The sequence below is a fragment of the Oryctolagus cuniculus genome, chromosome 5 (assembly GCF_964237555.1).
Source record: "Oryctolagus cuniculus chromosome 5, mOryCun1.1, whole genome shotgun sequence".
Taxonomy (NCBI): Eukaryota; Metazoa; Chordata; class Mammalia; order Lagomorpha; family Leporidae; genus Oryctolagus; species Oryctolagus cuniculus.
Window position 1 is genome coordinate 83,077,665 of NC_091436.1, and position 22,074 is coordinate 83,099,738.

At 47.0% G+C, this 22,074-nt stretch overlaps 1 protein-coding gene across 1 annotated transcript in view; it reads right to left on the reverse strand.

Annotated features, from left to right (window-relative positions):
• Nucleotides 1–16,513, reverse strand: part of ANKRD6 (ankyrin repeat domain 6) — a 201,637-nt gene extending 185,124 nt beyond the window's left edge. The window contains exon 1 of the mRNA XM_008263208.4: nt 16,354–16,513. The gene's annotated coding sequence lies outside the window, so the exon portion shown is untranslated. The remainder of the gene's footprint in view (nt 1–16,353) is intronic.
• Between the last annotated feature and the right edge of the window lie 5,561 nt (nt 16,514–22,074).

Here is a 22,074-nt window from a genome sequence, read left to right on the forward strand (position 1 = left end):
CCTCACATGCAAGGTTTTGTGGAGTCTCCTTCCACAGGCAATCAAGGCTAGATCAATGTGACTGGCAGAATTTGGTGGCAAAGTGGCAATATATTGACTTCCAAGGCTAACAGCTCCTGTCTTGGCCTTAGGATGGCTTGGTCTGGGGGAAATCGGCTGCCATGCCATGTGTACCATCCAAGCAGTCACAAGGTGAGGCACAGTGGCCAGCAACGTGCAGCTACATGAGCGAGGTGGGTCCTCCCATCCCAGGCAAGCTTTCAGAAGACAGCAGTTCCGTCTGGCATCCGATTGCAATCCCAATGGGAGACCACAGTCAGAACCTCCCAGCCGGTCACTCATTCCCAACTGACCACCTGTGACTGATAACAAAGAATTACTGTTTTAATCCACCACGTTTTGGAGTGATTTGTTATTCAGCACTAGTAACTGGAACACAGTTTTATACAACATAACGCAGGCCTAATCTTCAGTGGAATCATGGATGATCCTGACTCTTTCACGAAAAGGTTACTGTGACCTTGGTGTATGTTCTATGTGAGTAATGGTCAAACAGCCCAATTATTCTGATAGAGTCAAGAGAAGAGAAGGGCTGGAAGGTGTTAGGGGTTGGAGTGAGTCCCCACACAAATACCTATGCTCAAGCTCTACTTCCTTAGTTCCCCAGAGCGATCATTAAGTTCAAGTGAGGCCCTTGGAGGGAGTCCTGATCCAGGCTGATGGGTGTGAGTAACAAATACAGGGAGAGACACGTGTGCCGAGAGAGACGACCTCATGAGGACACGGTGAGAAGGTGGCCATCAGCAAGCCAAGGAGGCAAACCTTCCAGAAAACCTATCCTGCCAATACTTTCATCTTGGACTTTCAGCCTCCAGAATTGGGAGAAAATACATTTCTATTCTTGAAGCCATAGTCGGTGGTATTTTATTATGGCACCCCTGGCCAACTCACACAGAAAGTAGACTCATAGATTAAACAAAAAACCTTAGAAGACATAATGAAAACATCCACAGGGACTTCAATCTGTAGTGTTTAGGGGTGCACACTTGGGTCACAGAACTCTCAAAACCTGCAAGGAAGTTTTTGTGATAAAAGGTAAGATTATGCAGGCAGACTTTACATGGTTCCAAGATGCGTAATTTCAGTTCAACAGTTCAGTTATATTTCACCCATTCTCAACAACAGTTTCATTATCCTATATTAGCTTTGAGAAACTGCACAAAATACAAACTCCACTAACAGCTCTTCAGGCCACAAATCACTATAATTGACAGATGTGCAGCACCATGGTCAACGACCAGTCATGTCACTCCTTCCAAGGTCTGCGTGAGACTGGTCATCTGGTATTTGGTTCACGCAGAGACAGCAAAGCACGTATTCTATACTTGTACGTACACTTGTGTACTTGTGTTATGTGTATTTGTGTTGCCTCCTGGTTTCCCAGGGATAAACCCACAGAACATTCCACAACAAGGAACACTTGAAAGGGGAACTGGCCAACAAAGATAACAGCAAAGAAATGAAAAGTGATATAACAAAGTGAAATCTGAATGGAAGCAAATAGAATTATAGAAGAAGTTGTTGACTTTGGGAATGTTGATATGGCCACCATGTGAAAGACTCCAGGTATGCTCCCAGAAGAATTTTATAAAGAGAATTCATTAACAAAGAAAGTGGTTAAGATTGACAGGCATTTGGCACAGCAGTTAAGACACTGCTTGGGACATCCACATCCCAGATTGGAGTGCCTAGGTTCAAGTCACCATTATGCCTTTGAACCAGCTTCCTGCTAATGCACCCTGGGAGGCAGCAGTTGTTGGCTCAAGCACTTGGGTCCCTGCCACCCACGTGGGAGACCCAGTGGAGTTGCATGCTTCTGGCTTTGGCCTGGTCCAGCCCCAGCTATTGCAGGCATCTAGGGAGCTTGAACCAGGAGATGGAAGATCTGTGTCTGTCTCTTGCTCTGCCTTTCAAATAAAAATAAATTAAAATTTTTAAAGTGATTAAGATTTTAAAAAGGAAGTGGCAAAAACTTCACATTAAAGGAAATCTTGGAGATACTCCACAACGAAAGCACAAAGCATAAAACATTGGAAGCTGATCCAAACTTCAAAAGGAGTATAAAGTTCATCAAGACATAGAAAAAAGTGTTTGTTGAGGTGAGCATTTAGCCTCTTCTCTCTAAAGTTTCTAAATAGGAAAACCTGGGTTGGATGCCCAACTCTGGTTCCCGATTCCAGCTTCCTGCTAAAGCAGACTGAGGCACAGTAGTTTTGGTTTAAGTAGTTGTTTTCCTGCCACCCATGTAGGAGACCTGAAATGAGTTCCCAGCCTCTGACCCAGAGTCATTAAGGATGCCTGGAGAGTGAACCAGTGATGGGAATGCACTCTTGTGCACTAGCTCTTTCTCTCTCAAAAGATAGTTTATCATGGTTTTTGTTTGCACTACAATTTTATAGAGCCACAAGATGACTCAAAGCAAGGACTGCCTATAGTTTTTTTTTGGAGATAGGTTACAAGTTATGGCTGAGATGGGACACGGGGGCATGGTGGGGGGAGGCTTTTGGGATAACTGGCAAAGTTCCGTTTCCTGACCAAAGTGAGGTTACAGGGCATTTGCCCGATGATAAGTTGTCAAGTTCAAATAGTGTTAGTGTATCTCAAATCCATGAGAGCAGGGGCTAGCTGACAAGGACCATGACGAAACATCAGGCCAGGGCTCACCTTTCCAAGGAAAGAGCCAAGCAACACCAGACACAGAAAGGTTACTTGGCAGAGGGCACAAAGGCTGCTGTCAGACATGAAACCAGAACCCGGGCCTTTCTGGCCGCCAGATCTGCTCTCCCCTCTCTAAAGCCTGCCAGCCTTTCTTCTACAGGATAGACTTCTCATAAAGGACAGATTTCGTGTCTGTTTCCAAGAGAACTCACTTAGCCAGATCCAAATGCCAAGGCCTGGGCTTTTAAGATGCATTACTTAATGCTACAGAAAGAAGACAAGACAGAGAGAAACCAACAGAGAGGCACTGGCCTCAAAAACATTGTTGTAGTTATTTGTAAGGTGGAGGAAGCAGGCTCTGCAGAGAACATTAGAACAGTTGGCCTCCCTGGCCTGAGTGCAATGGGATACTCAGCCTTGATGGGTGTCACTTGCTGTGTGGGGCTCGGGCAGCCCTGCTCTGGACTCAAGATATCTGAGGAGGTTACACTCCAACTTGGTCTCTCCTGCTGCCCCTAGTTGTATAGCAGACACTGTTCTCTTCACTTAAGTATCCCAAAAGCCTCTGATGTTCCTTTTTCCCCCCATACAAAATCCATCAGTTATCCCATGGCTTCTGTTTGATTGGATCTAGGGGATATGTGCTCTCTTCACCTTGTGTGTATCTTTCATTAACACTAGTAAGAGTCTTAGGTAACTGGAATATTAACTTCCATCTGGTTTATTAACCAGCACATTCAGAGTATATGCTAAAAGTCTGTTAAGATTTATTCTCTTTTTTAAAAGATTCATTTTATTTATTTGAACGACAGAGTCACAGAGAGAAGAAGAGGCAGAGAGGCAGAGAGAGAGAGAGAGAGAGAGAGAGAGATCTTCCATCCGATGGTTCACTCCCCAGATGGCCGCAACAGCTGGAGCTGTGCTGATCCGAAGCCAGGAACCAGGTGCTTCTTCTCAGTCTCCCACGCGGGTGCAGGGGCCCAAGGACTTGGTCCATCCTCTACCGCCTTCCCAGGCCATAGAAGAGAGCTGGATCAGAAGAGGGTCAGCCAGGACCAGAACTGGTGCCCATATGGGATGCCCGCACTTCAGGCTAGCGCATTAACCCACTGCTCCACAGTGCCAGTCCCTATTCCTTCTCTTAAAGTGAATGGTCCCTGGCATTAAGGGAATTTCAAAGATTGGAGGACACAGTCCTGATGCAAACACAGATCTGATATTTTACATTCTGCAAACACAACTCAACTGTAAGTACAGTGTTCGGGTGTTTGACTTTTTTTTGAGGGGGGGGCTTATTTGGGAAGGAAGGGAGGAGAGAAACTTTCACCAGCTGGTTCACTCTGAAGACAGGAGCCCAGAATTCCAGGTCTCCCATGTGAGTGGCAGAGATCCAAACAACTTGAGCCATTATCTGCTGGTTCCCAGGGTACACATGAGCAGGAAGCTGGAACTGGAAGTGGAGCTAGGACTCCAACCCAGGCACCCAAAACCAGTGTGTGACGTAAGCATTCTAAACAGTGTGCTAACTGCTGCACCACATGGCTGTCCTAGGTTTTGTTTCTCAAAGCGTAAATTTACCAACTTGCGATTTTAGAAGGGGGGAAGGGGAAGCAGCCCTGTGCTGCACGGTGGGTTAAGCCGCTGCCTGCAACAACAGCATCCCATAGGAGCATTGCCGTTGCTGGTTGGAGTCCCAGTAGCTACACTTTTGATCCAGCTTCCTGATGATTCCCGGGAAAGCAGCAGAGGATGGCCCACATCCTTGGGTCCCACGTGGAAGACCCAGATGGAGTTCTAGGCTCTTGGCTTTGGCCTGGCCCAGCCCCCGCTGTTGCAACTATTTGGGGAAATGAGCCAGCAAATGCAATATCTCTCTTTCTCTATGTATACGTGGGTACACACACATACATACACACACACACACACACACACACACACACTCTGGCTTCCAAATAAAATAAATCCTAAAAAATAAAATAAAAACCAACAGGGGGAAGGTGCGGGCGTTGTGGTGCAGTAGTGTTTGGGATGCCCACATCCCTTAGCAGAGCACCAGTTCAAGTCTCAGCTCCTCCACATTTGATCCAGCTCCCTGCTGCTGCATCCTGGGAGGCATCGTAGATGGCTCGAGTGCTTGGGCCCCTGCCAACAAAGGTGGGAAACCCCGATGGAGTGCCTAGCTTCTGCCAGCCCTGGCATTGGCTGGTGCAGGCATTTGGTGGGGGGTAAACCAGCAGATGAAAGATGTCTTTCTCTCTCTCCCTGCCTGCCTCTCTCTCTCCCCCAACCCCGTCATTCTGCCTTTCAAATAAGTTCATATTAAAAAAAAAAAAAATAGCCGCCACCTGCAGTGCCAGCATCCCCTATGGACACCGGTTCAAACCCTGGCTGCTCCACTTCTGATCCAGCTCTCTGCTATGGCCTGGGAAGGCAGTTGAGATGGCCCAAGGCCTTGGGCCCCTGCACCTGCGTGGGAGACCTGGAAGAAGCTCCTGGCTCCTGGCTTTAGATTGGCACAGTTCTGGCCATTGCAGCCACCTGGGTGTGAACCAGCAGATAGAAGACCTCTCTCCCCCTTCCCTTCTCCCCCTCTGCCTCTCCTCTGTAAATCTGACCTTTTTAAAGATTTTATTTATTTGAAAGAGACACAGAGAGAGGGCTTCCATCCGGTTCATTCCCCAGATGGCTGCAACGACCGGAGCTGTGCTGATCTGAAGCCAGGAGACAGGAACCTCCTCTGAGTCTCCCACGTGGGTGCAGGGGCCCAAGGACTTGGGCCATCTCTACTGCTTTGCCAGGCCATAGCAGAGAGCTGGATTGGAAGAGGAGCAACTGGGACTAGAACCGGCGCCCATATGGGATGCAGGCGCTTCAGACCAGGGTGCTAACCCACTGCACCACAGCACTGACCCCCTTTCAAATAAATAAATAAATCTTTAAAAAAAAATAATGCACTGGGCTTCAGGACAATTGGGTTTTGTTATTTGAAAACAATAATTCTAAAAGATAAAAGCTATTTTCTTCAAAATGTCCTCTTCTCCAGGATTTAGTAACAAACTAAAGAAATTCAGTCATCTAAAGTCAAGTTAGACTTACTATACATTTGGAGTGTGGAAGGAATGATCTAGAGCTACCATTTTAATAAAAATAGGACATGGCTCTTTATTTCTAAAATTGAGAATGCATTCCTAAAGGTATCACTACCTTCCTGACAAATTTAAGCTCCTGAAAAGTGGAGGCACTTTGAATTTTGGTCATTAAATTGATACTGAATATGGGATAATTTTTTGATTTATTTAAAATGCAGGAAGATCTCTCATCTGCTGGTTCACTCCCTCTAATAACTAACAGTGAGGGCTGGGCCAGGCAGAAGCCAGCAGCCAGGAACTCCACCTGGGCCTCCCATGCCCAAGAACTTGAGCCCCCATCTGCTCTCTCCCAGGGTGTGCCTTAGAAGGAAGCTGGAACCCACGCACTCAAAAATGGAATGCAGATGTCCCAAGCAGCAGCTTACCAGCTGCTAAATGTTCATCCTGCAAACATTTTTGAAAACAATTTCATTAGATGGCTCCCAACAGGAAGGCATCTCATTAGCTGTAGGTCTTTCATTGATGATGGAAGTGTTAATGTATTTCAAGGTACAAAATGCCCTGACTTACATCCATTGCATTACATCCAAGCAACCAGATTTTACGAGAGCAAAGTAGCAAAGATGGAAGGTGGTCAAGGCATGCATTCCTCAGTGTGAACACAGGGCACCTGAACCATAGCAGCTCAAGTTCACCCGTGGAATGCGCATGGACTGGAGGTGTGAGGATCCTTGACAGTTGCCTCAGCTTTTTACACTTCGGATTTTGGTTTTGAGATGCTTTTTTGAAAAAAAAAAAAAATTTATTCTATTTATTTGAAAGGCAGAGTAACAGAGTGGGAGAGACAGAAAGGGATGGTCCATCTGCCAGTTCACTTCCCAAATGACTGGCCAGGAGCCTGGAACTCCATCGAGGTCTCCCATGCGGGTGGCAGAGACCCAAGGACTTAGGCCATTTTCTGCTGCTTTCCCAGGCACATTAGTAGGAACTGGATCAGAAGTGGAGCAGCCAGTCCTCCTATGGGTTGCCCGCATCTCAGGCAGAGGTTTAACCTTTCTTTTGGTCTCCCTTACCCCATATTGAATAGAAGTCCAACAAGAGGGGCTGACATTGTGATACAGTGGGTTAAGACCAAGAGCCCATCTGTTTGCTTCCAATCCAGCTCCTTATTAGTGCTCCTGGGAAGGCAGCAGAAAATGGCCCAAACACTTGAGTCCCTGCCTCTCACATGGGAGACCCAGATGGAGCTCCAGGTTCCTGGCTCAGGCCCAATCCTGGTGACCATTTGGGGAGTGAACCAGTAGACAGAAGATCTTTATTACTCTGTCTCTCCCTCTGTCATTCTGCCTTTCAAATAAATGTAAAAAAAAAAAAAAAAAAAAAAAAAAAAAAAAAAAAAAAAAAGCCCAACAGGTGCCAGGGGTGTTGCTATTATTCATCTCTGGATTGCAGCTCTTTCCTAAGTCTTTGAACAACAAAGGGAGGAAAACAAAAGCTTTAGCAAGCCACTCACCGGGTGTCAAGTAACCTGATACAGTGATTCTGGAGATTAAGGAAATTATAAGCAATTAAATAACCATATGCTCTTGAAGTGCCAGTAAAGCACCAGGATTTAGGTTCTCCCTCTCATCGTAACCCCTTCTTCTATAAACTTTTACCTTGATGTTGAAAAAGACAACTATCCAGGGCCCAAGTGCTCATTCGGGTTTGATGTGTTCTCTCTCCCCGCATCAGGAGGCATAGGGTACACCGGTCACATTCGCTGGAGCCCCCCTGCCTGCCTTCAAGCTGCAGAGGGGTCTGTGGCTGGACGAAGGCGGTGAGTGATCCGATCTGCAGGGTAAGCTCATTGCTGTTCACAACGTGGATGCTTAACACCACTGGTGTTCCCCTTCTGCTTCCAAACACTCCCACCAGGGAAGAAGGCTTCCATGCTGGTTGAGACAAGAAGTACATCTAGAGTTGCCAGATAAACTACTTTTAAGTGAATTAGACAAGTTGCCCCAAGGGTCTGAAAATTTTCAAGGGTGGAACACGGTCTTCTGCATCAGATCCGGGTTGTTTGTTAAGTGTTTACCTCCCCAGATCTCAGTTTACAAAGAGGCTGGAATACCTGCATTTTAGCAGATTCCTTGGAGGATTTCTACGTGTACATCTGAAAAAAATTAGCCTAAGGACTCCAACTGGAAGACAGACAAGACAGATAGCCAACTAGAAGACAGATGTGGTAGTTTGCCCAAGGTCATGAAATGTAACTTCAAAATCATGTAGTACATTTTAACTATCCAATCAGGTAAGTCTTATGGCCCCCACCAAAGTGGCAAGGTCGCAGTGGGTCAGACTAAGTAGGTTCCAAGCAGAAGCAGAGCTGCTCTCAAACTGTTCTGGTCAATGTTAAACTGTGTGGAGGGGTCAGCAAGTTGTTCCCCATAAAGTTACAGATTGTAAATGTATCAAGTTCTGTGGGCCATGGGGTCTCTGTTGCAACTGCTCAACACTGTCATTGTACTGTTGAAAGATATGCATATGGAAGAGTTATCTGCACCCACATGTTTATTGCAGCTCAATTCACAATAGCTAAGATATGGAATTAACCCAAATATCAACTGAAGACTGGATAAAGAAATCATGGGAGGAGCCAGCACCATGGCTCACTTGGTTAATCCTCCGCCTGCGGTGCCAGCATCCCATATGGGCACCAGGTTCTAGTCCTAGCTGCTCCTCTTCTAGTCCAGCTCTCTGCTGTGGCCTGGGAGGGCAGAGGAGGATGGCCCAAGTGCTTGGGCCTCTGCACCAGCATGGGAGACCAGGAAGAAGCACCTGGCTCCTGGCTTCACATCAACACAGCGCCGGCCATAGCGGCCATTTGGGGAATGAACCAAAGGAAGGAAGACCTTTCTCTCTGTCTATAACTCTACCTGTCAAATAAAAGAAATTATGGGATATGTACACCATGGAATAGTGCACAGCAGAAAAAAAATGAAGTCCTGTCATTTGCAACAAAATGGCTGCAACTGGAAGACATCATACTTACTGAAATAAACTAGTCCCAAAAGGACAAATACCACTTGTTCTCTCTAATCTGTGGTAATAGAGCACTTTCTAAAGGGTAATCTAAAGTGAAATTGACACTTTTGAGATGTGATGAGTTTGAACAGCCCTGTCTCAACTGTTGAGGGATAGGTTTTTTTTTCTTCATACTATTTGTTGAACTCCTTACTTAACAGAGTTAATATTATGTGTATAAAGTTAATTGAAAACAGATCTTAGTAAAAATAAGAATGGGAATAGGAGAGGGAGGAGGAAGGGTAGGAGCGTGGATGGGAGGGCAGGTAGGGTGAGAAGACTCACTGTATTAAAGTTGGATTTATGAAGTGCATGAAGTTTATATACCTTAAGTAAAAGGTTTCTGGGAAAGAGGTAGAATAAAATTTGCATTTTAAAAAGAAAAAAAAAAGAAGAAAGCAGCCGTAGACAGTACAGAAAGGATTGAGTGTGTGTGGCTGTGTTCCAATAAAACTTTATTTGCATGGGGGCAGGTGTCATGGGGCAGCGGGGTAAGCCCCTACTTGAAATGCCTAATCCCATATTGGATTGCCTAGGTCAAGTTCCGGTTCCACTTCCTATCCAGTCTCCTGCTGATACACACCCTGAGAGGCAACAGATGATGGTTCGAGTACTTGGGCCCCTACCACCCCAGTGGCAGACCAGGATGGAGTTTTTGCGACTATCTGGGGTGTGAACCAGCAGATGGAAGAGTGCTTGTTTGCTTACTCTGTTATTTTGCCTTTCAAAACAAATAAATCTTTAAAAAAAAAAAACTTTTATTGACAAAAGCAGCAGAGGTCTATATTGGACCCATGCTATAATCTGCATCTTTAATTCCAGTGAAGGGTAGCAGGTATAGCACGCTAAAATATGCTTTGGCATAAGGATTATTATGAGCTCAACACAACTGAGAAACAGATACAAGGGGAGTGTTCTGCCCTCCTCCTATCTGTCTAAAAGCAGGACATAAATTTACAAAGGTGTCTCTCTTCCCTACCAGGAAAGACAGAGGTTGATCACCAAGGATACCTTTAGATCTTGAACAGCCTGGAGATGGTACCAGAGGGACCTACATAACCACCTGTACTAATTAGTTATCTACCATTTGTTTCTCATATATGTGCCTTCCTACAATTTTTTGCCCCTAGAAACTTATTTTTGTCCTTTTTAAAAAAAGATTTATTTAAAAGTCAGAGTTACAGAAAGACAGGGAGAGAGAGAGAAGATCCTCCACCTGCTGGTTCACTGCCCAAATGGCCAAATGGCCAAGGCTGGGCCAGACCAAAGCCAGGAGCTTCATCTGAGTTTCTCATGTGGTACATGTAGGAGCCCAAGAACTTGGGCCATCTTCTGCTGCTTTCCCAGGTGCATTAGCAGGGAACTGGTCAGAAGTAGAGCAGCTGGGACATGAACTGGCACCCACACAGGAAGCCAGCACTGCAGATGGCAGCTTAACCTGCTGGGCCATAGTGCTAGCCCCTACCTTGTATTTTTCTAAAAAAATGTATTTTTCTTTTGAAAATGTGACATAGGCCAGAATTCCATGCCATTTCTTTCAAAGCCTCTCTTTCCCTGAGTTTTCTCCGTTGTGTATGTGAAACGTACATGTTAATAAACTATTGCTTATTTGTCTCTTATTAATCTTTTCTTACAGCGGGCTCAGCTGAGAACTCACAAAGGTAGAAGGAATGGGATTTTTTCCTTCCCTATACCAACACAGGCACCATGAAACATGACAACTTGGAAACCAAACCTCTATCATGTAAGAGCAGGACCCAGCCTCTTGTCTGTCTCCCTTAGCCCAAGGTGTCCTTGCCTGTCCTTTATCAAAAGGAATTCATGGACGTGGAGTGATTCAGCTGGCCTGGTTCTAATCACTGAACTCAAGGAGTCATTGCTTCACCAATAGCTAAGAACCTTGATGGTCAGTATTGTCCTGGGCTGGTTTGTGTAGGGGAATTCCAGCTCCAGGCAGAATGTAACTGCCACCTTCATGTAGCCCCCAGACCAACTGGGGCCCACCTGGCCGCCATAACTTCCCTAAAGAGTCCAGCATCACCGACCAACCAGGAACCTGGATACAAGCTGATCACGCACCCCTCAGCCATTTCAGTCTATACGAACCTTCACTCGTAACTCGTTGGGGAGCCCAGGAATAAGCAATACCTGCCCGGCTCCTTGCTCTGGGCTTTGCAGTGAACACCTACTTCCTTCCACCACCCCAGTGTCAGGGACTGCCTTTCTGCATGTTGAGTGAGTGCACCCAGTTTGCGGGTTCTACAGCAATGCTTCCAATCAGTTTGGGGTGTTGTTAGCAGCAACTTTTTTAAAAATTAGGACTTAAAATATGGTCAATTTATATTACTTGGTTTATTTTGGGAGATCAACCCACACCTAAGTAGTAACAGGTAAACTAAACATGACTGGAATTAGTTATATTACCAAAGGCTCTCCAGGAGTAACTTGGTATGGGATCTCACGTGATCATCCTTTAATCCCTCAGTGTGTCCCATTTGTAGCTGTTAGGCGCTAGATACGGCCAAATGGTGTCCTCCGGGGTACAAACTTCTTTCAAGCAAGTGAGGGAAGCAAGTCCAAGGTTTACAACCTAAGTTTCCCTTAAGAGCAAATAAGTCAAAGTGACACATACACTGTGATTATGTAATACATTCCATGGGAAAGACTTTTTTCTGCAGTGGAAGAGTTTCACACCAGCCTACTGCCAGCTGCGTGAGTAGCTGAACTCTTGTGATAACATTCACGAAGCGAAAGACATGCATATTCTTGTCCTTTGCTGATCGGCCACCCCTCCACCTTTCTCAAATGCACAATTCCCTTCATGGCTGGCAAGTAAATTAAATACACCCAAGTCCCTAATAAATGCTTGAACCTATTTGGTTTCATCCAATTCTATTTGCGCACATGGCAATCGTGTTACAATTATTTCCTGTATGGAAGGAACATCTACACCTTAAACTATGGAGACAGAACTTCACATCTACATATCTTTTGAATTCCAGAAAGCAATTCGTTAATGGCAGTTACACTTAGCAGTGAAACAGCCAGCCTACTTGCATGAAAATGGTTACTTCTCCACCCAAGAGTTCTTACACCCTTCCAAAGAAAATGGTTTTGCCTACAAACAGCTTGCCCAGCCAGGTATCTATTTTCCAGTCTCTCTGAATCTAGGTGTGGCCGTGGGAGTGGTTCTGGCCAGTGAATTGGCAGAAGCGAGGTGGTACACTTGCTGGCACATGAAGATCATGTGGTATGCCTTTCCTATCCTCCCTCTCCATTTGTAGTCACTTTGGAGACCGCAAGTTGAAGATGGTGGCATCACAAGAAGGAAGGGACTTGGGGCCGGCGCTGTGGCTCAGTTGGTTAATTCTCCGCCTGTGGCACCGGCATCCCATATGGGCGCCGGGTTCTAGTCCCGCCTGCTCCTCTTCCAGTCCAGCTCTCTGCAGTGGCCCAGGAGGGCAGTGGAGGATGGCCCAAGTGCTTGGGCCCCTGCACCCGTGTGGGAGACCAGGAAGAAGCACCTGGCTCCTGGCTTTGGACGGGCGCAGCACCGGCCATAGTGGCCATTTGGGGGGTAAACCAACGGATGGAAGACTCTCTGTCTATAACTACCTGTCAGGTAAAAAAAAAGGAAGGGACTATGAGCCCAGAGTCACCTGAAGGAGAGCTACGTAGGAGGGCTGCCCTCCAGGGATAACCAGTTTGCACACTGTGTGAGCTAGTAATGAACTTTCACTGGATCAAGCCACTGAGGTTTGGAAATGATCATTACAGCAGCTAGCCTATCTTAGCAGGGTATGCTTTGGTTGCTGCAAGAGCTAAATCATGACTTATTGAAGGGCTTCTAAGATGAATGCAAATGTTGACATGCTTCAAGACAGAATGGGAAGTGCATGGTGCATGTATTACTTCTGCAACTTGTGTGTGATGAGACTAATAGCATTTCAAAATACAAAGTTGAAGCAGTAAGAACAGAATTCTGTTGGCAGTGCCCTACTGCTGGACTATACCAGGGCCCTGAGGCTAGGGATGAATAGGACAGCCAGAAATGCCAAGGAGTGAAAGGAGTTCTCCGTCCCATGCCGGCCCCATTCCCACTCAAGGGTGGAGACGTGCAAGAGAGAGCTCCGTCTTCTCATTGGCAGTGAATGCTTGCAATACTTACAAGTGTGTTCCCATCTAAGAGGCACTGAATCTCTAATTAAGCAGAAGTCCTTAACCCAAAGGGTCAGAAGTTCCAAGATATCCCTGAAACCATGTAAGCATTTGTATGAACTCAGTCTATTTAGGGGGAAGGAGTTCCCTAGCTTTCAGATTCGCACACAGTTCCTTAACATAAGAAAGATCAGCAAATACTACAAGAACATCTTGGAGAAAAATAGGGAGCCCTGGAAGGAGAGCGTAGGGAGCGGAGGTGTTCAGTTGAGACATGGGACATTTGAGATGAGACGTCCAACCCATGGGTAATCAGATATATTCAGCTCAATTTCAGAAGAAAGATCCAACTGGAGGCACAAATCAGGGGCAGGGGAAAAAAAAACAAACAAAATAAACAAACAAACAAAAATCTTGGCTACAGAGCTCTGCCAGCTCATCATGTAAATTCCATCCCTTGGTCTCTGGGCCCTCTTTAGTGCCCTGGTGCCTCTCCCACCAGCTTCCAGAGCTTTCTTTCTGCTCCAACCTGGACTGAGCCTAACCAGTTATTTTTCCCTCAGAGCCTCCAGCTAGTCACCCAGATCTTGGAAACTCCAGGACCCATTACGTCCTCCTCAAGCCACTGGTAACCACCATCAGCTTTCTGACTGCTCTAGGTACAGCGCCCCATGTAGGTCAATCAGACATTTTTGCTTTCGTAATGACCTTGTGTCACTTGGCATGCCTTTGACGTTAGCTGTTTTGCACTCCCTGACTGGCTGTTTTACAAGTGGAGCAACTCCTAGAGCCAGTTTAGGATATTTAGAATTTTCCAGGGAAATAGTGCACTGAGCACGCTGGACAAGGCCAAGCCTACCAGAGGTATTTCACAGCCTCAGCTTACATTGGTTACATGCCTATCTGTGATGTCACATCTTTGCAAAGCTGGGGTTTTCAGCGCTTGCTGTGATAAAAAGCAAACGCTATGGAAAAATTAATGTGGGATGGGAAATTAGCGTGGTGGTGTCCAAATTCCAAGATTTGAGGAGCAATAATGGATGCATACACATTTTGTTAGTTAATAATTGTGGTTATTTAGATATGACAGAAAAACATTTTTTCTCTCGGCTTGTGTATTTTTCTTTTGAAAGGCTTCTAAGCAGAAAGGATACAAATGCTAAGTTGTTTGAATCTAGATATTCTATTAACTACTTAAACCTTGGAGAACTATGAGAAAATTATTCAAATAAGGGCTCCAGGAACCAAGTTGGAGGATTTTTGCATTTCCCTGGAAGGGACAGAGGCCTGTGCAAGACTCCCTGAGGAGAACTGTGTAACTCTGGGGAAATCATTCAGAGACCACACGTACTTGTAACAACCAGGAAAGGAAGAATCTTCATTAAAACCATTCTTAGAGGTCACTCGCAGTCAGCTTAATCCTTTAAATCCCATACGATGCCCCCTGATTAGTATTTTTTTTTTAAAAAAAAAAAAGCTTCTATCATACACACACACACACACACACACACACAAATTACTGTTTTTCCAATTCTCAGGGACTCCGGCAAAGCTTTTAAAATTACAGCCTCCAAGTTATGCTGGAAGAAACCAAGCACACCCCACCCAGACACAACACACCCTGGGAGTCTGGGAGAGAAGTGGGGGGGGGGGGAGGTGTGTGGAAGAGTGAGAGAGGGAGAGGGGACTAGGCCATCCCAGTGCTTTGAGACTTCAAGCTTTCTTGCGGTTTGCATCTTACTCTCAAAATTCTGCTCCTAAGCTTCATGAGAAAGCTCCGCGGTGCTGTGGAAGTGCCTGTTTGGAAACCTCTTCCCCAGAGCCTTTCATTTAAGAGAGTCCATGTGAAGTGCATCCAGAGTAATGCCTCCTTGCAGGGTGGGGGGTTGGGGGAAGGCAGAAGTGAGGAGGCGTCATGGGGAGGGCTACCCAGGGCCTCGCAAAGTTCTAGGTCCTCAGCTGGCGGAGGGGTCCTCACGACTGGGCGCCGCTGTTACCCTGGAGGTGTGTCTGGCGGCCTTCTGCTCCTCTGGACGTCTGATCCATGTCCTGGGGGCAGCCCCCACTCTCTGGGAAGTGTGGCCGTCACCAAGCTGAGCCACCATGGACAAACAAGGAGTTCCTAAATGCACGGTTTTTAAAGTCACCGTTGGTTTATACCTCAACACCTGCACAACTAGTTGGGTTTCAGTCTGAATTTGTCTTCATCCCTCTTGTACCCTCCCCTCTGCTTTTTCCCACCTAGAGGCTGGAACTCCCTTATTAATAATCTGTATTCCGAAGTCTTAAAAAAATCACTTATTCACCACCTGTAAAGCACACAAGAGAGGATACGCCCACTCACGCAAGGACAAAGTTGCCATGGCTACCTGGAGATGCAGAAGCTCTTCCCCTCCCCCGCCCAGGTCTCAGCACGGACACTGGCCTGGCAGCTACCACTCTAACGTAAGTCATCACGCAACACATTTCCCCAAATCACACCAAGCCTGCAAGCATTTCTCCTGCCTCGATCCGCAGAATTTCCACAATACTACCAGATAATGGATGGCGCCTCCGGGTTACAGTTCTAAAAACCAAGGTTTAACGAAGTGGGTGTTTCCAAGTCACTCTCCTAACACGTGGAGGCAACAGGATTCAATGAGCCACCGCCACCATCACCACCACGTGACCTTCCCACTCTACTCCAGGGACAAAATGCCAGATCGCTTTTGCGGAGTTCCAGCCCTGCTCTCCTGGATCACAGCTAATGCCCCATCTCCCCTCCCGACCCCCAGACCTACCCGAAGCGCCCCTACTTAAATGCCCCAGCCAAGGGTCGCAAAGAGGACGTCTGAACCCCAACCCGACAGTGCGCCCGCTTCGGCCAGGCCGGTCTCCACGGGGTCGCCACCACCGGTCGCACTCCTGCACCTGCACCCGGTTGCGGCGCTTGGAGGCGTGGGGAGGTGGGGGCCGGGCGCGATCTTGGACGGCTAGGAGCGCCAAGGCGGCCACAAGGGGTGCTCCTCGCGCCCGCAGCCCCCAACCACCAGCTTCTTCAAACTCTCCGCGCTCGCCGCAGAGACCCAGGACAAGAAAGACGAAAAAGTTTCCCACACTCCCGCCCCAATTTTTCACGCTCTCAGGAGGCCCCAAGTAGGCCCCCTCTCCGGCCCCAGCTTCCCCGGAGGCCGCTGGACAGGGGTCAGGCGCTCCCTTGGGGTCACCCCACCACCACCCTGCGGTCCGCCATCTGGAGCGCCCGCTACCCCGACACCGACCTCCTGGGTCAGAGGCACCCCGGGGCGGGGGCGCCGGCCCTCGGATTTAGGTCGCAAGGTACCTTTCTCTCCCGCGCCGGTCGTCCGCGCCGCAGGAACCGATACCAGCAACAGGGCGGGAGCCGAGGGGACGCGATGCGGACGGGATCCGCTGGCTCCCGTGGCCCCCCGGCCTGGGAGCCGCCCCGCGCCGCCGCCTGCAGCCGCCCGCACGCCTGGATCGCTCGCGGCTCCAGCAGGTTACCTGTGGCCCGGCCCGCTGCGCCCCCCGGCGCGGGGCCCTCCGCCCCGCCCCAAACGGCGGCGGCTCCAACACCGGGGCCTCAGCGCCCCGCAGCGGGCGGCCTGGGCACGGCGGGGCCCCGGGCTGTGCCTGGTCTGCAGCCCACTTAAGGAGGAGTCTGCTACCCGCAGTCTCCAGAGGCCTCTTCTGATCAAAGGGACCAGGAGGTCCTGGAGTAGGGTGGGTTGGGAGGAGAAACTGCAAACCCTCAACCCAGGGCCAAGTGGATATCTCAACATATCCACAGCTCCCTTAATTGGGGCCACTCAGTGGAAGCTGGGCAATGCTGAGTGATCCAGCTTCAGCCTTTATTGCGAACAGCTTGTCTGGAAGTAGCCATCCTGTGAGAGCCATCCTCTGTGGAAGAGGCAGCGCTGACCCCTGCACCTGCATCGCACTTTGCATACCACTGTCTCCGTGTGTTCTCTTCTACAGCTACCCCCTCGGCACCTAGAAGAGCTCCCTGAACACAGCGAGTATTCAGTACCTTATTGCTGAACGAAGGGGACCTCGTTCAATCCCTGGAAGAAGCCTGAGCCACAGTCTCCTGACCCCTGAGAGCTTGGAAGAAGGCAGGTGCAACCCTGAAATGGAGTTTGTCTCACCTGAGGCTAATCCTGCTCCTGACTTTTCTTATCGAGGCTGAAAGAGGCCTGGTTTCCAGGGGGGTGAGACGCCAGAGGATCCCCTCCTTTTCCTTGGGGGCCTGTGTTCCTCTCTCTTCTTCCGGTAGCTTCAGGCAAGGGGAATCCCAAGAACCCTTCCTAAGCTAGGGGAGGATCTGCAATTGAGTTTCCCCTGCTTCCTGGGAAACCACAGGGCAGATGCATTTTGACTTAGCAGGTGTGAACCCTCTCTCCTGAGCGGCTTCTGGCTTTCTTCAGATTGACTCCCCACCTGGAGCTCTTGGAGAACCTCTTGCCTTGCCCTGTCCATTAGTAGCTCCCAGGTCACCGCCACACTCCAGGAAAACCCTCAAAGATGGATATACTTGAACTTTCACTGCAATCCTTTCTCTCTTTTCCAGCGTAGATTTTCCCTAGCTTGTCCCTTGAATCAACTTCTTTATTATCATTATTTTTTTATTTTTCTTGAATCAACTTCTAAACGTACCAGAAGGCTCCACTTTCCTGAGAGCCTTTTACAGCATCCTGGTAAAGACACAGGCAGATGAGGTTTTAAGTTAGATTTGGGAGCAGGCAGAGCCATCGCACTGAAAGAAGCCGAAAGCCCAAGCCAGCCTACAAGATATGTGAGTGCTCCCGGGAGCTGACTAGTCTGCATTTGTTTCCAGACATTGATGAATGGGAATTCCTGGCCCAGAGAGGGGAGGCGGGGTGAGACTTTAGTGAGAACTGAGGCAAGCCGTGGCTGAGCTGCCTGGAGATCCTGTTTGCTCATCTCCAAGTGGGCACACAGCCTTTGGGCTTGCCAGGGAAAGGAGACTCCTAAATCTGTTGGTGCCTACAGTCCCATTCTGGCCCTGTGTTTCGCTCCATCACGGCCAGCCTCATCAATCCACCCCATCAGCCCTTCCGGCTGCCTCCTGAGAAACAAGTCTGCTCTGCAAATGATAATGTTTGAGCTTCGTGATAACGGAACCTGCTCCTACTTCCCACGACATCGTTTTAATGAGTCGACTGCGCCAGCTGTCTTTTGTGTGGTTATCTCCAGTTCAGCCTTCCATGTTGTCCTGGCGTCTAGCCCTGCCACTCCACTGACGCTGCCTGGGGTGAAATGCAAAGAAGCCTTCCCCGTACAGCCAGCCCCCTGAATTTTTTTGTTAATTATTCTCATCACAAATAGATGTATCCCTAAACACTGTGTGGTTCATGTGTGCCTGTCTTTGAACTTTTGGTAAATGGAAGCGTTTTGCATGATTCTTCTGTAAATTGCATTTGTCTCTCTGCATTCTGAGATTCGGTTATTCCATGTTGGGATACAGTATTTCATTCTAAGGCTATGATATAATTTTGTGCTGTCGTTTGGCACAGTGAATAGGACATTACTTGGGACACCAACATCCCATGTCGGAGTGGGTTTGATTTCTGGCTTCCTCTCCAATTTCCAGCTCCCTGCTAAGGCACATAATGCTAATACCGGGAGGCAGCAGGTGATGGCTCATGTACTTGGGTTTCTACCACCCTTGTGGGAGACCCTGATGGGATTCTGGACTCCTGGCTTCTTCCTGGGCCAGTCATGGCTGCTGCTGCTGCTGCTGCTGCAGCTGGCATTTGGGGAGTAAAGAAAACAAAACGGTCCCTCTGCCTGCCTTTTAAATAAATTTTTAAAAATTGACAAATTTTAAAGAATATACCACAATTTGTCCAACTATTTTTGGACATTGTGTTGGTCCCAGTTTTTGCTATTGCAAACAATGTTGCTGTGAACATTCTTAAATCTTTCTCTTAATCCACATGCCCAAGAATGTTTATAGGATGGATATATAAAATTGGAATGGCTGGGTTTTAAGGCATATATGGTCAAATTTTCGAGGTGACATCAGCAGTGTATAAAAGTTCCCCTTGCCCTACATTTTGGGGAGCACTTGTTTTCTTTGTGAGTGTGAAACAATTTCTCATAGTGGCTGTCATTTGTCTCCCCCCTAATTACCAGTAAAATTGAGTTTCCTCTGTTTCTTCTTTTGTTAATTGTGATGTCTTTTGCCCTGTTTCATATGTCTGAGAAATCCTCCCCAATGCCAAAGATGTAAAAATATCCTTTCATATTTTGTCCCCAGAGTCTTAAATGTTGTCTGTTCTAGTTAAGTCTGCACTCCATCTGACATTCATTTGCAATGTTAGGGTCATCCTATAATGAGTTTCTACACCCATGTGGGTCTGTTTTAGGCCCTCTGTTTTGTTTCACTTGCCTCTCTCTCTGCTAGCACCACATGGCCTGGCCTGAAAATCTGTGGTTTCATTTCAAATCTTGATTTTTGATTGTGGAAGTCCCATTCTGGCTTGCTTTTTTTCTTTTTCTTCTTTAAAAATATGTCAAGTATTCTTATCCCTTTGCTCTTCCACAGACATTTTAGAATTCGTTTGCTAGTGTCCATGAAAAACTTGGGGTTTCAGTCTGGAATTGCAGTAAATCTATGCAGTGCCTTATACGGCCTTACCACAATTGCTGGTCTCCTTCTCACCTTTGCCAGGCTTTCCTAGAGATTTCTCTGCTCCATTGGTTTTGGGTTGGTGTTGACTTATTCTGGCCAACACCATATTGGAGCAGAAGCTTTTGCTTCCCGCATCACTTTTTTTTTTTTTTTTTTTTAAGAGAGGTGGAATTACAGAGAGAGGGAGAGACAGAAAAAGGTCTTCTATCTGCTGGTTCACTCCCCAAATGGCCACAAGGCTGGAGATGAGCTGATCAGATCGGAAGCCAGAAGCCAGGAGCTTCTTCTGGGTCTCCCATGTGGGTGCAGGGTGCAGGGCCATCTTCTGCCATAAACAGAGAGCTGAATCCAAAGAGAAGCAGCCGGGACACAAACTGGTGCCCATAGGGGATGCCGGTGATATAGGTGGAGACTTAGCCTACTATGCCCCCTTCTCACATCATTCTCAAGCTTTAGACTTTTACCTTGAGTACATCGTGCCCCAGAGAGTGGCTGCTGCCCAGCTGGGTCCCCAGAATGAGAATGCATAGAACAGGGGTGGGGAGCCTTTTTCCTCCAAGGGCCATTTGGATATTTGCAACATCACTGGCAGGCCACACAAAATTACCCACTTAAACATGAGTATGCTATAGATTTATTGAATTTTGAGTCTCCCCTGCAGTTGCCTTGGCAAGGCCAAACAAATGATAGCATGGGTCTTACATGGCCTGTGGGCCAGAGTTCCCTACCCCGGCATAGAAACCTGCAGACTTCAGTAGGGCACCAGGAAGTTTGTAACGCTGTTGTTATGAAAGCAAGAAGTAAATCATTTGCTACTGCTGCAATTTGGAAAGAATTAACATTTTATAGTATTGGGTCATTGGTACCATGTAGATGTACAGTTCTATGCAATTTTGTCAGATATTTAGCTTCATATTCACCATCGCAATTGAGATTCAGAACTATGCAATCACCACAAAGATTCTTCCCCATGCTATTCTGTGATAGCAACATCCAACCCCTTCCTCACACCATGTCTACCCTGTAGCAAGCACTAACCTGGTGCTCATCTCTATAATTTTGTCATTTCAGTAATATAAGCGAAATTATACTGCATGTCATCTTTTAAGATTGTCCTTTTTTCACAGTACAAAGTTTTTCAGATTCTTATTGTGCTTATCAATTGTTTCTTATTTTAATTGTTGAGTAGTATTCTACATAGTGGATGCACCACACTCTTTAGTTGGAAGGCATTTGATTGTTGCGATTTTTTTGGTTACTATGCATAAATCTATGAACTTCTTGTGTACAACTTTTTATATGAATGTAGGTCTTCATTTTCTTCAGAATACCTATGTAGAAGAACAATTGTTGGATCATTTAGTAGTTGTATGTTGAATGTTACATAAAACTGCCAAACTTTTCCAGACTGGCTGTCCCACTGGACATTCCCACCACCAATAGACGAGACAGATCTCTGCATTTTTGCTGGCATTTTGTGTTGTTAGTATTTTTAATTTTAGTCATTTTGAGAGGTATGCAGTGTTATCTCATTGTGGTCTTTGTTTTTAATTTTTTAAAAATATTTTATTTATTTGAGAGGCAGAGTTACAGAGAGAGGGAGAGACAGAGAGAGAAGTCTTCTTCTGTAGCAGGGATCTAGATACAGTGCACTCTGGAAAAGGAGTGGTAACATAGACTTCCTCTCTTCTCGATTTCAGACTAGTGGAGTTTGAAAAGTATATTTTATTTATTTTTAACTATTTGAAAAGTAGAGTGACAGAAATCTTCATCTGCTGTTTCACTCCCTAAATGCCTTCAATAGTTGGGACTAGCCTGGGCCAGGCCAAAGCCAGGAGCCGGGTACTCCAATCTGGCTCTCACAGGTGGATGGCAGAGACCCAAGTATTTAGGCCTTCATCTGCTACCTCCCAGGACGGGCATCCAAGCAGCAGTGTAACCCACTGCACCACAACACCCACCCCCAAGCTACTTATCTCATCTGCCTCCTTCCCTCACTTGTAGTTCCTAAGGTAAAGGCGCTTGTTTATCTGTTAGAATCTGTTTGGCCATACAAAAGAGCATGCTTGACTAGAGAAACTTAGTAAAAGCCACGTGATATATTAAATAATAAAAATATCTGAACTTGTCTGCCATCCCTGTACCATCCTCAGTGTGGGCTTTTGTCTTTGGAGTGATATCTATGCAGGAAAATAGTTCAAGCCTTCTCACTGTATTCATTTCAACTGGGAAGGAAATTCTCAGAATTTGCTTTAGGGGCTGCTGTTGTGGTACAGGGGATTAAGCTATTGTCTATGATGCCAGCATCCCATATGAGCACTGGTTTGAGTCCTGGTGGTTCCATTTCTGATCCAACTTCCTGCTAATGCTAGGAGGGAGGGAAAG